Here is a 15890-nt window from a genome sequence, read left to right on the forward strand (position 1 = left end):
CAGTCTGGTGATCCGTATCTCATTTGATTGGAATGTGTGTGTTTTCATGCGGCGAAGTTAGAGGGCCACACAGCACAAACGCCCATTCATGTAAAGTTTTGCACTTGGTGGCATAAAATTAGCAAAAAATAATTGATTAGTTTTGTAATGCGTCTCAAGATCACAGTTGCTGAGAAGCATTTATAATAATGCCTACTGATACAAACTGTACACTCTGTAATCCTCGGTTGCTGTTGCCTTCAGCATTTCCTGCCTTCTGCTGATTGCTAACCGCTAAACTATCATACAGTCATGTTATATTTAATACTGCGTCATGCACGAATATGCGATTGCACTTGGTTAAACCTGGTGACAAACACAAATGACATGCGTAGCCCACGAAGGTGGTGGGTGCAGCATGAATAATAGATTGGTTTATGATATCTAGATCACTGATGGCAAATGATTAGGACATATCTAAATTCTGATTTATTCCTGAGTTTTGAAAATGGATCGTTACATGGCTTATAAAGCTGAATTATCAATGAACCAACTGCAAAAGCTACGTTGGTGTAGAATTAATTGGCAAGGATTGATAAAAGTGACAGTATATTTATTTTTCTAAAGTTTCGAAACACACATACACACTCATATACATTTTGAAAATACGAAACAGTAGTAAAATATATGTGGCATATATAGCAGCTGTACAGAGGGTGAAAGTTGAAAACAAAATACACGTGAAGAAACATAAGGGCAGAAATGTGAAAAAAACTTTACAAAAACACAAAGTGGTGTAGCAAAAGCATTATAGCGAGGAAATTCTTTCAGACTAACTGCTGGAAAGTGCCTTGATACAGATAAGTCACATGAAAGTTACACAGCAAAAAATAACTTTTCCTTGCTGCCAAAACCATTGCGAGATCTGACAGTACTGACGTCATTTTTCTTGGTCATTATTGTCTGCAAAAAAAACAGTTTGTGTCAACGAGATATGAAGATTAGCGGTATGTTACTGAACGTTGCAAAATTTTGAGAGTTTGAACGCCTCCGTGTAGCGGACGGAAAACTGAAACGTTTCGTGATATCAAGAATAATACACTGGGCGAAAATTATCTCTTGGATTTCCAAACGTCTATAACAGAATATGTTAAACCCAGTTTATAAACCACTCCAATCGTTTCCTCAACACAAACACTGCCCCAGAACGTTACCATGGAAACGAAACGTTACCATGGAAACGAAGCGTTTCGAGTCAGGATCTTCTGCAATATAAAGGTGAGGTTTACCTAGTTTTTTGATGAGTGAAAGCGCGTCGCGAATCAGCAGCCCTCCGACTGAGGACTTGTACCGCCCGGCGGGAATCCCCTCCTTCGTGCAAATCTTCTGGTGTGAGTCCAAGGAGAGGGAGAATTTTACCCATTCGCTCTGCGCAAACACAAACTGTGAGAGTGGTTCCTGTTTGAAGCAAGCCCGTTTTACGACCTAACAGTCCGTGGTGAATGTGTAACTGACGCCTAAGTAAATACAGATAAGACGTATCTTGCTTCTGTGACTCTATATTACGTTTCTACGCATTTGAAATAGTTTAATTTTTCCTCTAATAATAGAAATCGGTTTCACTTTCCCCTATGAATACAAACTGACAAAATAAACATTTACCAAAACTCTGGGGTGGCTTCAATTTGCAAAGATGCTGAAAACCTTTTCTATTGTTTTATATAAAAGTGATTTTAAAAACAGAGACTGCTGCGTACCTTCCACTATTTGCGTCGCTATCTTAGTGGCCAACCTTGTGATTTCTTTGGTTTCGGCAATGCGAACCTAAACAGAAAGTGATATAAAGATATATGGATGCAAAAGGTTCAACATTTGTCGGTCAATTGTGAAATCGGAATATTGTTAATCCAACAACAACAACAAAAATAAAACAAAATTATTGACGTGAGTAGACATCGATGTACTACATGGTTAAGATAACTGCGAGAGGGTGTACAGAAGTGGGTAAAGAAATATTCTACTCTGTTCTGGATCACTGCCCAAAGACTGAGTCCCCATGTGGTTGTAACAGGATACAACCTTTTTAAAGCAATGCTACAGGTCACCAGACCAACGCACAGGCTTTCGCACACAAGCACTCGATACCCTTATGATGAAAATCAATAACCACCCACATAACATTCTCTCCATTCAAACGTTTTAGGTTTGAAACAAAACATTGTTGCTTACCATAATTCCATGAAATGATATAATTGTTTTGATCAAGAACCTTGTTTTCAATGCTCATGTGATTAAGGGCTTCGTATTTTAATGTTAACTTTTAAACATGAACAACCTTCCCACCATAGAGGCCATAAGGTGTAAGCAGTCAACCAGCAAATAAGGCTTAGCTGTTTTTGGATGTATGTTGCATGCCGCTAATACAACTTATCTTACTTGTGATAACTTTTTTTAAAGGTTTTTACAAGTGCACAAGTGAGCAACGCAAAGGGTATGAATAAGCCATAAAGATGTACCATACTATATGCGCTAAACATGGCACGATGATCATTTCCGAAGAATTTAAGTGCCAAATTCGGCCCGCTTGTCGTGTGCTTTGCACCTCTGGTTCAAACCAACATAAATTGTAACGTTACAAAATAAAGCAAGCAAGGCCGATCTTGTCCTCTGTGGCGAAACGATTAAACGCAACATGGCCAATGGTCACTCTTTTGGGGAATACCCTACATGATTCTCACCTCGGCACTCTTCATCTCCGGCAAACATCCGCATGTTCCGGATCCTGGAGGAGAGGAGGAAAAGGACTGAGCCAGCGAAGATGAGGAGCACTAAGAAAAACAAACAAACGCATCTCTGTGTGATTGAGGTGAAGTCAATAACCCGTGGCCAACGATTTTAGTGTCAACAAAATGGCAAATATTCAAATTGGGAACATAAGGATTTTCACATTTATCTTCATGCTGAGAGGTAGCTGTTTAATTTGAAACTTTCGACGTATTTCTTAGAAAACTATTTTCTGTTTCTTTAACGTCCCTGTTGCTTTATAGACGTATATGTACATATAATGCCTTCATTTATGTCACAAATAGCCAAACCCAACGGCTTAAGCAATGCAGAAAAAACACTGTATCATTCCATGCCTTGCGTCCGGGTATCTCGCAACATTCCTCTGCCACGTCCGCATCACATCTCAGTGACAGGTCTTGAAGGTCAACGATCGCTGTGGCGTTCGACCTCTGCATGAAAGCGACCACAGAACCTGAGTAATCGACCTGAGCGGCCAAATGCTTAACTTGAGTGGGTACTTGCTGGCAGTCGACCATTACAGTCACCTGAAAATAGCAAGTTCGTGCATTAAAGCTCCAAAAACACCGAATATTTGGACCGAAAAGAATGTATTTTGCAAATAAGGGAATGGGTAGCAGCCATAAAGAAGGCCGAGGTTCGGTTAAAATGCGAATTTAAGGTCTATGTATGATTGTTAGATATTTATTGGATCAAACGTTCTATAAATGGTGAAAATGTGCCTTGTTTCTTTAACCGACCACACTCACCCCGTTGGCGTCAGCCAGTAGCTCGAGCTTGTGAAACCTGCGATTGAAGAGTTTGGCAACCATCGGGCCTCCGACTAAGGATGTTTGGACACCGGTTGGAGCGGACCTCGAAGCCCGGGAAATTATGATGGATTTCCTGTCGCCCTGGGTACGAGGATGTGCCATATTTTACATCAAAGTTTCAAAAGGACAATTATTGTTGCGTTTGTTTACCGACAACAGCAAGTCCACAAGAGTGAACACAAAATTAAACCGAAATCAGCGCTGTGAGATTCTCGAATGTGACAGACTATGAGTGGCTCTCAGTCACGTGCAAATCGACGCGATTCACGAATATTTCGGTTTCAATGTGGAACAGTTTTCGTACTGCCCAATAACACGTCTCTGATTCCAGCAAGCCAAAAATACACGAGAACGTGCGGCAACAAACTCACGTCAAATGATACAGAGAAGAGGGTTGAACCAGCTGACGTCACCACGTTGAACAGCGTCCAAGTTAGTTTGATTGTCTTTCCATGCATTCTGAACGTGGCGATGAAGGCGAATTCCATGGGAAGACCGCCCGGCAAATGCTGCCTGTAAAAATATCCAGTTTTACTCAAAAGTGAATTTGTCTGTTGCTGTTAAGTGTGAATATGATTCCACAAACCAAAATTACGGTTGGCGTTTTCTGTAATACCTTTTTTCCACCATAACCAACCACTGCCCACAAAAAACTTGTGTGTGAAACTTTTTGTAAGGTTTTAAATGAGTTTGCATTTGGCATTATATATTAATAACAAAGGTTAAGCGGGCAACATTGTCGCTGTAATGTGATAATAAAACAATAAACACAGAAATCGTTTGACAGAGAGGTTACCGGCTTTGCCTGTTTCCACAAAAAATACCCAACAAAATCACCCCAGGCCCAGGCATTTTCGGAAAGTCCAACGTGACCATAAATATACAGAAACGTCTCGTGAAAGAACATACACGGACTTGTAGTCAACCAGGAAGTTGCGAAAAGTTGTGGTTTGGGCGACGCCAGTGGGGAAATTGGTATTCGATCTCGTTCATCGTCAGGAATGTCGCATCGCAACATCATCCTCGCGAAGAATATTACTTCGCTACCCGAGGGCATTTCAATTCCTCTTTTGCACTAATCTATGGCAGCTTCTGCGGGGCTAGAGTTCTGCGTATTGTGCGCATTTTCATCGCCCATACTGTATGCTGGATACGTTATATGTCGTGTACAGATTATTACGGTTTTGCTGGTTGTTGTTTACAATACGCGTGGCACTTTCTGCTTCAGAATCAGAAAGTTTAACCATGGGTGTTGTTCAGCAATACAGCATGTTACTACAACTGTTCGTTGTTGGAATGTTGCCACACACAAACACAAACCCCATGGCTGTGGCTGTACAAGACGATTGTTTTTGCCAATTCTGTGCCTCCAACAGACATTTTCCATCGCATGATTTTAAACTTAACCAAAATCCCCCTATTTTACATAAGCCAACTTAACGGTCGAATCCAGTGTTAATTTTACACCCAGAAATCCCCTCCGAAATAGACAAAAGGCAAGGTTTCTTCCACACAAACGTCACAATGGAGCCATTCTTACGTGGTAGACATAATGGGGATGGCGCCCGATCGAATCCGCATTGATTTCACATTCGCGTTGCTCCCTTTTCGTGGTTTGCCAAGTCGAACGGAACGAGAACTCGGTCTTGCTCCCATAGCTTCCAGGAAATCCACGCCTGAATAAGCAGGGATCACGTGGTTAGACATGAGACCGGTCAAGCGTGGCGACAAGGATTTTTTTTTGTGTTGAATTTTTTTGAATCGTTTGAATAAATTTAGTTGTTAAATACCACAATCACGGAAACTTTTATTTCCTGGTTAAATTCAGTCAGCTTGGTGTCTAAGACAAACACATTTCGTCAAGTTATTTGTCTTAAGTACCAAGCTGACCGATTTTAATCTGAAAATAAATGTTTAAATGATTGTGGTATACATAAGGTGGAAATTGTCAGAGCTTTGTAACAAAAAGGGAATAATTCCCAAAATTATAAGAATTTAATAAGGATTGGTAAATACCTGTAGTTTTTTTGCCTTCACGTCTAGTTGCTGGACAGGTAGCGTTGGTAACTCCGCTTATCATGTCTGTGGTCATATTATACAGAATAGTTAAACTTTTTCGTGAGTAATACATTGGATGAAACCAGTGGTGGGAATAATAATATTTCCCATCGATTTACTTTCACGAAAAAATCAACCCGAGTTCTCGTAAACAAGGTGAGATTTCTTGGTTGAATAAATTCACTAAATTTAAGTTTCTAATCATTTGTGACACACCATCAGCCGTTGGATTATTACCGGACAGCAACACAGGTCCGTTATGGCTTACTTTCGCCACTGGGTAATACCTAATCTAATGCTTGTCGTTATTTCATGTTTGATTTTGAAACTTCTCAAAGATTATGAAGACAATTAAAAAAATTTTTTTTCCAAAAAATTTTGCTTACGTTTTGGTGGAGTTCTTGAAGTAGCTGCTGTCATCGTTGTTGGTTGTGACGGAGATGATGGACCCGAAGAAAGACCGGCAGGTTTTCTTATTGAACTTCGGATAACGTTCGGTTCTGTACACAATTGTGTTTATGACGTCACAGTACGTCCCCAATTAACTGGTTTCTTTAGAAAGGAAATTAGGAGTGAAACATAACAGGAATTGAATTGGTCGAGTTCCCAAAATGGGTTGCAAAAATTTACAAATTTCACACAAAATACAACATTTAACTGTTATATCTAGACAATAAATATAAAAATATTGGATGACAATCAAACAACTATTAAAGATCGTGGAATTTTATTCAATGGAAAGAGGAACAAGCGAAAAGGTTTGGGAGCCTAGGGATAATGCGCTGTGTGGTGCAACTATATTGCAAGATTGAGAAAGTTTTTTGGGCTTTGTGCTTACGTTGTCTACTGCTGGAAGGTGTGGGTTTTTTTCTTGTAGGTAGTTTGCTTGTGGTGATCGGTTTCACCGTCCCGAAGTCGCTGCTGCCACAGATCAACCTCGTAAGACGACCTTGGAATTTCCTGGTTGAACTGTAGTCGTCTGCAACACAGTAATATCAATGTGACAAAACCTAATGGAAAACGTAACTCTCTATGTAAATTAAGTTAAAATAACTCTATAAATAATTTGAATAACTCCAGGATAATCACATAGATCAAAAAACAAAAGAAATAGATGAATTAAAATCTTTTGCGCAAATGAAAATTCTTCCTAAAATAAAAAAGTTGCTGTAAGAGTTGACACGAACACCGCAGTCTACACAGGATTCAAATCAATTAAATCTCGTTATGAGCCCTAATTAAAGCATTTCTGTAGTATCAGACTAAAGTCGGTCTCAGATACAGGTTTTTTACTAATTTGTGTGAAAAAAACAACTGAGATCTCTTAAGTCTCGTCACCACGAAGTGTGCAATTGCTTACTTGCATAGAAAACATGGTCAGAATCAGGATTGGAGGCGAGAATTCCAAGTTCACTGAGAGCAACTTTTCCAATTCCGATTGCAAAAATCCTCCAGCCCTGGCTGTGCAGAGTTTGAACAGCCTGAATTTTGAAAATTTGGTGACATTTGTTAAACTGCTGTTTGCTGTTAATTAAGTGTAATTTAAATGATAGCATGGGTATGGTATCAGTCGAAATACAAATTTTTTTATTCGTAATCGATACGCTATAGCAAAAACTGTGTTAACGTAGATACTATTCAGATATTTGCCAAGAGTTAAATTCACGTCTGCGAAGGCCCTTTTAGCGCATAGTTTGTCCGTAAAATCATGTAAAATATCCGAAACGCCACTGTGTTATGACTACTTTATATATTTGTAAAGGACTATGTATCTTACGTCAGCTACACGTTCCTGATCCTGGGATCTACCATCTGTAATAACGATCAAGAGTTTGGTGGCGATGAGGTTTGGTCTGACTTCTGCATGTGCGTAACTCCGCGACACATAACTAAAGACAAAGCAAAAGCATCAGTGTCTATTAGGTTAAATATAAATTAGTATTCGTATTAAGGTTAATTCCCATTAAGTCGAATGTCAAAATAACTTTACGACAGCACTTTTTAACCATTTCAGTAGTTACTAAAACTAATCAACTCACTGCTATTTTACCCAAATTTAAGACAAAAGCACCTGCACGAAATTAAACAATTAAAACATTAGGATCCGGCACATTTTTGAGTCATTACAGAAAAACAGGTAAGTCCAACCAAGCACTTAAGATACTTCCAGTCTTGCAACTCACCGAAGCGCCTTCGCAGTATAGGTGTCACCAAGCCGCCACTTGAGGGCGTCAATGGCCTCATCCACTTCTTCCTTATCCTTGTGTTCTCCAATCACAATTTCTGTACGCGGCCACGTGGAATATTGCAACACCCCGACCCTCACCACTTCGTCACCGATGCGGAACCTGACGTAAACAATGGGATAGTGACGTAACAAAGTGTGTTAAATGTTCAGATTTTGGATAAATTGTGGCAAATACACCGACTAACATCACTGGTCTAGAATTTTTTGCAAAATAAAAAAGCACGCCGTGTTGTTTTGTTCTGTAACAGTTAAAATAAGGTGTAGTGTTTGAAGATATTTGTTCCATAAAATCTCCCACCTTATTTTTGTGATGATTTAACTCTAAGCATTAATCAACTAATTTTGCTCTGCACATTAACATTAATTACAACCCCATCTTACTTTTCAGTCATGTTTTTCATGAAAGTCTTAACAGTTTTCCAGTTTTCATGTCCAACAGAAGTCGATCCATCCACCAAGAACATGAGGTCGGTGGCTGTGTTCGCACAATCTAACGAAACAAGGGGTCGCATATTAACAATAAAAAAATGAGGTTGCTGCTTTGCAGGAGAACTTCCTGGAATGTGAAAATTTGTGAGTTTTGGTTCTCCAACCACATTTATCCTCTCTCGAACTTCCAGGTCACTTGACTAAAATCTACACGCCATAAGGCCAAGGATTGCGTCGGCTCCGCGTCATATACACCATACACTATATACGGAGATTCGTATACAACTAATGCATTCCCTAGAATTGCAATATCAGTCTCATTTCCAGTTATTTTAACACGCAATAAAGAACCACGTACTTTTGTAATTTACCACAAGCAGAAATCCTACAATTGGATTTTGTATCGAATAATTAAGTGAAATTATTTCATCTTCTTACCGGGTTCGACTCGCTCGCAAACGTTGGTGGTCCAAAAATGGTGTGGATTTGATTTCATGCCGTGTAATTGGAGAGGGTGGGTTTGACACGAATGAGTAAAATGCGTCTTGATGCATTTGATCAAACTTTCAGGCGCCTTAAAACAGAGGTCGGCAACCATTGGTTTCCATAATGCGATTATTTGTAGCACGATTTACGAGTTTTCCAATACTGTTTTATGTAAACAAATAAAATATTGCTCTATTTTACACAAAAAATTGTTGAATCGCGAAGTCAGTGACATTTTGACTTAATTTTTACCTTTGGTTACTGCCTTCAATGACGTAAATGTTTGCATGCAATCAATCACTTGATCAATTACTTGCGAAACATTACCCTGACAAGTTTATTGAGAACAGATAAATTTATGCCTAGAGAAATATGTACCAGATGCCTGATTTGGACAAACAACTGTATCTCACAGTGTACATAACCATGTATCGTTTCTGAGGAAGCCGTTTCAAGGTCCGAGATCAGGTTTCAAGGAGATTGTTAATGATCAACTAAAGTGATATCAGTACAAACATGTTTACCATTGTCCCGCATACGGTTGGCGGCCACGCTGACTTCGTCCTGTGCGTCACCATCGGTAAACAAGATCAAAACCTAAAAAACAAACGAGAATATAAAATACACATTCTTTTCCGCCAGTGCGTTCTTTCCACGACAAGGGGCCAAGTGTGTATTTGCCTGAACCAAATTCAATTGGACTTAGCGACCGTAACCAACAAAATAAATCCGTGTTTGCCACAAAACCACAAATTTGTAGCATGGAATCAGTCAAGCTTGTAACAGGGTGTACTGAGATTCTTCTTTCAAATATTTCAAACAATTAAAAATCCCACCTGGTTTTGTCTCCCTGCAAATCTCCCCAACCAAATCGCGACGGAAACGGTTTATTGCGTCATAACTGGCCGCTTCTTGGACGTGCGTGACCACTGGGGCGGAACCGATAACATCTAGGCCTGATGTCCACGTGTCCCCGGCGCCTGAAAATTAAGTTTAATCAAATTTTATGAACAATTCAGAAGCAATCTGGATTAAATATAATCCGCATAACCTTAACCGCGTTAATTCGGTAAAACAAAATAGGTTAAAACATGAAAAGTTGAAAGTAGAATAAAAGGTTGTAACGAACCGATTGCAAATACATATTGGAGTTTAGCATCATCACGAAGGAGTTTAGCGGCTTGTTCAATGTTGTCGCCTGATCTGCCATCCGTGAGTACGATCAACACCTGGAACATTAAAAAGAAATGCAAGTGAAGGTAGTTAAAAGACACACCTTTTACAACGTTTAAATTTTTTAAAGGAATGTACATAGCGTCATATTAGTGTTTCATCACAACAACCAATGCTTTTTTCACGTAAATTATTCAATTTATTGAAATCACGTACAAATTGCCTTTAACATTTAGTTTGCAAACTGCGATGATCGCAACCTATTCAAAGTGAAATAAATTACTTTTGGTGCTCCAGCTCGACCTTCGTTCGCTTCAGAAAAACCCTCCTCTTTCATCTGACGTAATGTTTGTCCTGTGTAAGTCGGTCCTCCAATCAAATCCATCTGATAGATGGCATGCAAGATCTCCCGCTTGGTGGCGTGCTCTTGAAGGTCAAACTCGTGTCTGACGTCAGACGAATATTGGGTTAACGTCAAAGCTGTAAAAAAGAAAAGGCCATTACATAACACTACCTCAAATATTTGCGATGAATGTAAACAGGAAATTGTGTAAGCTGCAGACAGATGGCCACTGTTTCGACCTCAAAGGTCTCATCAGTGCAGCTGGTGTGACTTTTAGACGACTTTGCTGAGATAAGGAAATGTTTTATCAGTTTAATGTAAGAGAGGCACATTAAGCGTGACTAAATGAAAGCTACGCCAGACTAAACAAAATTCGAAACATTCTTTTATCCTGGGATAACTGTTCCATTTTCTCGACATCAATATGTTTCAAGTTTGTTATTCTCAAGGTTCTTCACTCCGATGCTCTCAGATCCATCCACCAGGAAGTGGAGATCAACCTCCTGACTTGCAACACTCTGTATGGAAAGGGGGTTCGACTGATAATAAATTTGCAGTTTATATGATTCGAGTTAAGCCAGCAATAAAGTCTGGAGCAAAGCCTAAATATGAAATAAACAGATAGGGGCTGGCATAGCACGCCACTACAACACAATATAAAGTACAGTCGCACTGCTATTTTTACTGAATTTACAGCTCTGAAAAAAACAAAAAAAAATAATGAACAATTTATATTTCCAAAAATTGTAAGCAATGCGAAATGGTTTAAATTTAAAAGTTGGCCAACCTAGTTCAGCTTGCACACAGATGAGAGACACCAGCTTGCTGTGCATCCGCTGGATACCGAATTCCGATCTGAAAAAGAATTTCACTGGTCAATAAATACCGATGTAACTACAAACATAATTTCCATTTTCTGTTTAATGTTTAATGTTTGGTGTCTGTTAAGCACAAAAATTAAAGTTTGGCTGCAGTCTACGTGAAATAACTTGGCGGTGCACCTGTGTACTTTTTATTAAGGGTACTTTATACGTTTTAACCTACAAGCATGTTTGGTGTAAAGTTTGTTTAGCGTATTCTCATTGTAGCATCATCTGCCTACCTGTTCAGCCACCTTTGCGGCCACTGTGACGTCATCTAGCGATTGTCCGTCGGCGAGAGTGATCAGAATACGAGGAACGTTGTCACGTGGTTCTGAGAAGACGCTGTTGATGGTGAAGTCGATTGCTCGACCGATGTTGGTTCCGCCACGCTGGTACCTGAAATATACAAAAGATATTTGACTTGTAATAGAAACATTTGCATTCCATGCATGTGTTACTTTGAGCGAAGGCCTCCTGGCATTGGTCGTCCCACTGGAACCGCTTTCCTTTTTCTGTCTGCCTGTGGAGGGGACCTGCAATCTTCGCATAGTCACGAATAAATTTGCGATAGTAAGATGTTAGGCCTAAAACTGCCGGATCTCTTTGACATTACGCGGTGTCGGCCATTCGGAAACCGACTGTACTTTGTTGGGGTCGCATCGTATTCCGTCCTTCGACAACACGTGACCTAAAAAAGCCACCTCCTCTTTGAAAAGCGAACACTTAGACGGCTTTAACATCAGCCCCGCGGTTTGAATTCTCTCTAGGACGTCAGCTAGTCGATTTAAGTGTTGCTCGAAAGTATTGGAGTAAACAATAATGTCATCCAGATACGCTAAGGCACCCCGCCACTCGATTCCGCTTAATACCATGCGCATTAAGCGTTGAAAGGTCGCTGCCGAATTACATAGACCCATAGGCAACGTTAAATTCAAACAGGACGACGTGACTGGTAAACGCAGTTTTCTCTTGCGAAGAGGCATCCATAGCGACCTGCCAATAGCCAGATTTCAGGTCTAGCGTAGAAAAATACGCCGCGTTCGACATTTGGTCAAGGCTGTCGTCTATCCGGGGGATCGGGTAACTGTTCTTTTTAGTTAGCTCGTTTAGCTTGCGGTAATCGACACAAAAACGAGTCTCACCGGATTTCTTCCGAACCAACACGATCGGACTGCTCCACGGCGATTTAGACGGCCGAATCAGTCCTTGTTTGTCCATTTCTGCCAAAATCTCTTCCACTTTCGCCTTGTTGTGGTGGGGCATGCGGCGGGGTGGCTGTCGCACTGGGGCGTTATTTCCTGTGTCGATCACGTGACGCACCACATCCGTGCGTCCAAGGTCAACGTCAGAGGTTGAGAAGGCGTCCTGGTTGGCGCGAAGAAGGGCAAACAGCTCTCCTCTTTGTTCTTCAGTTAGGTGGTTTCCGATCTGAGCTTGCTCTATAATGCACTTAAACGGGTCACGGTTATCCGCTGTTTCGTGTGGTGACACCGAACAAATTTCAGCGCAGCCGCCAAAACAATCCGGGTGTTTACATTTCGCCGACGATCCATCGACTACCACACATGCGCCAGACATTGGACATTCGACATTGCCAAAGGCATATACACATGCGATGCCTGGGCGATCCTTGACCCGCTTGGTATTTCTACCGCTTCGTCCCCCAAATTCGCGACATAGACCCCAACAGTGTTACTCTGCGCCATCGTTATACTCGTAGCCGTCAACAACCCATATTTTTCCACAAACCCGTCTATCTTCTCAGTTAGAAAAGGGGTCTCCCTGGTGTGCGGCTTTTGGCAAAAGTTTGCTGTTACACATACCTCGGTAAACACGGGGATGGTGACATCGTCGACGACGTATACCTCGGAAGGTTGTGGCAACGGCACCGGAGAATGCGAGAGTGGCACGCTTGCATTCCCTGCTGTTAGCACGTTGGCTTCGTAGCAGATCTGGCAATTGTTTGACTGGAGGAAATCTAATCCAAGAATAAGGTCGTGCGTAAGATTGTCTACAATGTAAAAACTCGCGTGAGTCATCAAACCTCCCACTCGGAGGGGAAGTTCGACGCAGCCTTTTACCGCCAATTGCTGTCCGCCGGCCCCGACCAAGTTCTTCTTTGAGCACCTGTTTACCCGGTCGTGATGCTCGGCGCTTAAGGAATGCCACTTTAGGGTATTAATCAAGCAGACACTGGAGCCGGTGTCCAACAACGCACACATCCTCATCTGGCCGACTAGTAAGTTGACAAACCGCAACGGCGCTGCGGGTGTAGCGGGTTTTTGTACCGACTTTGGCGCCAAGCATTTGGGTGCATCTCGAGTTATACGTTTTTGGTCAAAGTGACATTTTATCTCCGATGCGCGACGAATGGATCTGGAAAACGCAGGTGTACATGGTATGTTTTGATGTCTCGTGTCGACGTCCTTTGTGCGCATACCCGTATGCGGGAAGTCGCGCCTCATATGGCCCAGTCCACCGCAACCATAGCAAGTCCGTGCTCGCACGTTGTTGTATTGTGGTCGTTCGCGCTTTATGGCATCCACTTGAGCTTGTAACGCTTGTGTTTTAGTACTAATTCCATCTCTGATGCTCTTGTGTTCACTGCAGCGACTTCGACAAAGCTCGTTTGCGTATTGACAACGACTTGAGCTGCGGCTCTGAATGATTGCTCATACTTCATGGTGATCGGGATAGTGTCCGCGAGGCGCCGGTCTTGCAAGCCTTGCAGTAAGGTAATGTACAGGACCTCATTTTTAAGGGCCGCGTCAGCGGAGTTGCTGTAGGCACCATCGCCCAGTGTCTGTAGGGCGTAAACAAATTCACGTGCGGATTCGCCAGGTAATTGCACGCGCCTTATCAGCTCGGCGCGTTGACGCTCTGCGTGTTGACCAGTAGCCCTTTGGCGCAATGCGCGTTCTTTGAGGTCCTTGTAGGAAACCTCGAACAAGTTTGCGTCTTTTTCTTGTATTGTCCATTTCAAGTCGTTGTCAATGCTTGCCAGGAACAGGTGTCGTTTCATTTCTTCTGAGGCCTCGACGCTCGTACAATATGACTCAAATACATTAAAATACTGTCCTAGGTCAGCTCCCGGCCGTAAGGGCGGAGGTTGCATTAAAACATTAAAAGCCATTGTTAAGAAAAACCAACCTTTAAAATATCATAAAACCAAAATACACGTAGGGAGTCTTCCCAGTAAAACCAGCCGGGTGTGGTGACAGGGTCCTGGCGTGCTCGCCAAGTTGTTACGGAATTATTTCGGCAGCTTTGTAATTAAGCGGTTAGATGTTTTTGGGTGGCGATGTTATCTCCCAATTAACCCTTCTACCTAATTCGGTACTTTGCACAAAACTGCCTCCCTAATTCTGATAGGAGAGGGGAGACGAAAGTAATAAAATAGTGTGGTGAAAGTGAAGTGAGAGACTTAAAAGCGATATACGTGCCTAAAACAATATAATAAATACGTGGTAACAACGAAAGAAAACAGTGAAATTACAAGGTGCCAGCAAGAAAGGTGAAAACAATGAAATACATACAATAACTAACAAAAGTGAAAGGTGACGTGAAGCATAGAAAATTCGTAACACATGCATAAAATTAAGCTTGCGTTGTATCCCTGGCCTGTTTGATAGCATTGTGCATTATAGTACACTTATGTTCTGTTTCAGGGAAAAAATACTTACGTAGACAAGTCAGGTAAGACTCGCCTTTTTCTCGTCTCTCTCTCTCTCAGACTTAGTAGAGAAGTCGGGTATTAGACAAGTCAGGTAAGACTCGCCTTTTTCTTGTCTCTCTCTTTCTCTCTTAGACTTACGTAGACAAGTCGGGTATGGTTTGGTGGGAACGTATTAGTCGTAGGACACCAAAAAGTTTCTTGTTGCAAAAATAAACCTTTGTGTATGACGTGCAAACTACTAAACATTTGTTTGTGTTGGTTTACTTTCAAGAAAATGAGTTAAACACATGTAAGTTTCCGCCAAACATGTTAGAGAGAGAAAGACGAGAAAAAAGCAAGTCTTACCTGACTTGTCTACGTGAGAGAAAGAGAGAGACGAGAAAAAGGCGAGTCTTACCTGACTTGTCTACGTAAGTATTTTTTCCCTGTTTCAGGACGCATATTGGTATTTCTATGAAAATTAGTTTTGGTGCTGGGAAATGCCCACAGTGTAAACCTGTGTCACAATGCAAAGTCATGCATCACCAAGCAAAGCAGTGACGCAATTAAGTTAAGTTTGCGGTTGAATGAGCGCACATGTGCGTGCTGTTGTCATGGCGAATTTTAGGGTGTTTGGGGGCAGTTTTAGTGGGGTTTTGAGCTATTCCAATTAGGTAGTAACTTGCTGGTGGGTGCTGCTGAAATTTATGTTGAAAATGGAGCAAAAAAATCAGGCTGTGTTTGTGGCAAAATGAATCGTTTAAGTGTCCAATCATTTGTGATTTTATGAAAGATCCATTTCATATCTACAAATTTTGATCAAAATTAGTCTCCAAAAAAATGGTTTAGCCACCCTGGTTACTCAATATTTTGGTTAAAAGAGCAACCAAAAATGGAACTGGATTTTGCAGAAAAATGAATCGTTCAACTACCCACTCATTTGCATTTTTTTGTAAGTTCCAACTCTTCTCTATGCGATGGCATCAAATTTAGTTGCTGAAAAAGTGTTAAAGCCCCCCCCCCCCAAGGGCTGGGTATA

At 41.3% G+C, this 15890-nt stretch overlaps 2 pseudogenes across 1 annotated transcript; both read right to left on the reverse strand.

The window, feature by feature from the left end:
- Positions 1-574: 574 nt before the first annotated feature.
- On the reverse strand, positions 575-12068 carry LOC145901823 (uncharacterized; annotated as a pseudogene). The gene is made up of 25 exons (XR_014402568.1): positions 11810-12068; positions 11655-11736; positions 11366-11592; positions 11117-11204; positions 10752-10849; positions 10274-10500; positions 9947-10046; positions 9654-9797; positions 9443-9498; positions 8770-8905; positions 8284-8392; positions 7838-8002; positions 7432-7543; positions 7015-7135; positions 6493-6633; positions 6041-6154; positions 5613-5678; positions 5137-5272; positions 3968-4109; positions 3534-3677; positions 3120-3311; positions 2718-2807; positions 1737-1803; positions 1269-1407; positions 575-942 (listed from the first exon to the last, which is right to left on the reverse strand). The product of XR_014402568.1 is annotated as an uncharacterized LOC145901823 (transcript).
- A 31-nt stretch (positions 12069-12099) lies between these two features.
- LOC145901824 (uncharacterized) lies at positions 12100-14329 on the reverse strand (annotated as a pseudogene).
- Between the last annotated feature and the right edge of the window lie 1561 nt (positions 14330-15890).

This window comes from Ascidia mentula, chromosome 5, assembly GCF_947561715.1.
Source record: "Ascidia mentula chromosome 5, kaAscMent1.1, whole genome shotgun sequence".
In the NCBI taxonomy this organism is placed as follows: Eukaryota; Metazoa; Chordata; class Ascidiacea; order Phlebobranchia; family Ascidiidae; genus Ascidia; species Ascidia mentula.